The sequence below is a fragment of the Zingiber officinale genome, chromosome 1A, assembly GCF_018446385.1.
Source record: "Zingiber officinale cultivar Zhangliang chromosome 1A, Zo_v1.1, whole genome shotgun sequence".
Lineage (NCBI taxonomy): Eukaryota > Viridiplantae > Streptophyta > Magnoliopsida > Zingiberales > Zingiberaceae > Zingiber > Zingiber officinale.
Genome location: NC_055987.1, coordinates 179625088 through 179628103, shown reverse-complemented (window position 1 = coordinate 179628103; position 3016 = coordinate 179625088).

Sequence of the window (3016 nt, the reverse complement as noted above, 5' to 3'; positions counted from 1 at the left end):
ATGCGCCCTCGGGCAAGCTTGGAAGGAATTGAAGGGAGAGAGCATCAGGCTGTATACCACACATGGCCGTGTAGTTGTAACAGGAAGGGAAGAGGACATGGCCGTGTGAATCTCACACGGCCGTGTCTTGATTTGAAGAAATCAGAGCAGATGCCTTACATGGCCGTGTAGATCTACACGGCCGTGTGAGGTTTCCAGAGACCAAGCAGGCGGTGGCCGTGTGCACCACACGGCCGTGTAGCATTTCCAGAGAACGGAAGGGTCCTGGCCTTGTGGAGTCACACGACCGTGCAACTTTGGTAGAGAAGGAACTGGACATGGCCGTGTGAATCTCACACGGCCGTGTCATGGGGCCGTGTGGCGCCCGATTTCCTCCTCTATTTAAACCCTCCTTCATGAATTGAAAGGGGATCTCTTCCCCTTTGGGGAGAAGGCAAGATTTGGTGGTTTCCTCCCATTCTTGGGAGGATTTCTAGGCGATTCGAGGGGAGTTCTTGACGATTTCGACTCCGGAGCGAGGATTGGATCCGAAGACGAGGCTTCTTCGTAGATAAGTTTTCTCTTTCCCCCTTTTCTTGGTTTCTTGGATTGGGGATTTAAGGAATGCTTGTAATCTTTATTTCTTCGGGTATTCTTCCTCGATTCATGGAGTAGATCTTGTATTCTAGGATTAAGGGAGTATTTGTATGATGGATTGATGTAATCTCTTATGGATTTGCCATTTTCTTGTTTCAATGACATTGTCTTACTTGTATCAATTAGATCTTGAATGATTAATGACGATTTGTGCTTAATTCTCATTCTTGATTGATTGTTTGGATTTCTTGTGGACTTTGTAAAGATAAACTCTCACTCGATCATCCGAGGGATCCACGTGACAGGTGCAAGCTCGTGTAAGGACGTTTGAGAGATAATCTTGAAGAGGAAATAGGAATATTCAAGAGAGTAGGATGGATCTTTTGATTAGTTTCTTGTATCTTGATAGATTAATAAGTTGTGGGCTTCTATGTTGATATCCGAGGAAGGCATAGTAATAGGTGCGCTTCTGTGTAAGGACAACGTAGGTTCACGTCTAATTGATCATATTTAGATACATTTCTCAGTCCTTAGCCGGTTATCTATTGCAAGAGAGAACCGGCAACTTTCTACAAGTGTTTGGCAATTGAGGGATAAGAATTGGTGAACCATTTACATCCAAGAAATCTTACAAAGAAACCGAAACTCCTAGAATCTCCCTTTATCATAACCCAAAACACTAAACTCTTGTTTATTGATCTTTAATATTAGATTTGTTTACCTTCACTTTGCATTTGAAACAATTGGATATTTGTTTAGCTAATTCGCATTGAGACATTTCTAGTGCTTATTCCAGTCCCTGTGGATACGATAATCTTTTATATTACTTGCGACATTTCCGTACACTTGCGGAGCGTAACAACAATATACTTTTAAATTTGCAAAATCCATTTGTAGTGTCGTCATTTAGACGAAACTTAATTTTTATTTTATGTTTGGACAAATCTAGATATACTTGTTCATTTGGATATGAAAGTCCATCAAAATTATATTTTTTGGGGTACTGGTTCTTTGACCGACAAACTATACAAATCAAACACAGAAATCCATATGGATAATGTTGTAACACATAGATCGGTGCAAAACATGGTTTGACGAGTGAAAATTCATCTATGTTGTGGTATAAGCATTTAGGGTATATCTTTAAATAACGCATAGAAAGGTTAATGTCACTAAGAATTCTCAATTCCCTCGATATGTCAAATTTTGAAATCTATATTGAGTGTATCAAGGGGAAAACAACTAACAAATGTAATAATTGTTCAATACGGAGTAATGAGATCTTAGAGCTAATACATACAGATAGATGTGTACTATTCCCTAAAGAATTTTAGAACAGTTAAACATATTTTATTGACTTTATAGATGACTATTCTCGATACAGATACTTGTACTTAATTTACGAGAAGTCACAATCCTTGGATATGTTCAAAATCTTCAAAGTTGAAGTTAAAAATCAACTTGGTAAGAAGATTAATACCGTTAAATCAGACCGTGATGATGAATAATATGATAGATATGATGGATTAAGTGAACAACATCCTAGGCCATGTAGAATACCTTACAGAGAGCAAAATTATTGCGCAATACATTATGTTTCGGACCCCTAACAGAATGATATAGATGAGCGATGAAATCAGAACCTAAAAGATATAGTAAGGAGTATGATTGCATTTTCTTCTCTATTGGAGTCTTTATAGGATGAGATACTTAAGATTGCGATTTACTTACTCAGTAGAGTTCCTAGTAAGGCGATAACTAAAATCTCATACAAGTTGTGGATAGATAGAATGTCTAGTATTAGATATATATATATATATATATATATATATATGAGGTTGTTTAGCTGATGCTAGGTCCTATAGGCCTAATAAAAGGAAATTGTAATCAAGAATTGTTAGCTGTCATTTTGTAGGATACTCTGAAAACTCAAGATGGTTCAAGCTTGTCAACACCTTAAGTAAAATCTTTTTCAAGACAAGTAATGTTAAATCTATTGAGGATGGTGAGAGTGACAAAGTTAGAGAAATATCACTTGAGGAGAATATTGGTAATCCTAATATGCCAACTATTGATGCAGATGATGTTGGAATAGTGACTATTCCACATACAACTGAAGCTTCAACCCCAGAAGAGGTAGTTGACCATGATATTTCTATTTCACCTCAAATACAATTGGTAGGTACATTATCTCAAATAGATGTATTTCCTCTTATGGATGAGCATGACTTCCAACTTTCTTAAGATCAAGTGTCACTAAGGAGATCTATAAGGAAAAGAATATCTACTATATCATATGATTATATGTATCTCCAAAAGTATGAATTTGACATTAAGTTTGAAGATGATCCCACATCCTTCTAAGAAATCAAACAATATCCTCATCCATAAAAATGGATCAAAGCCATGAGGGAAGAGATGAAATATATGGCGAACAATG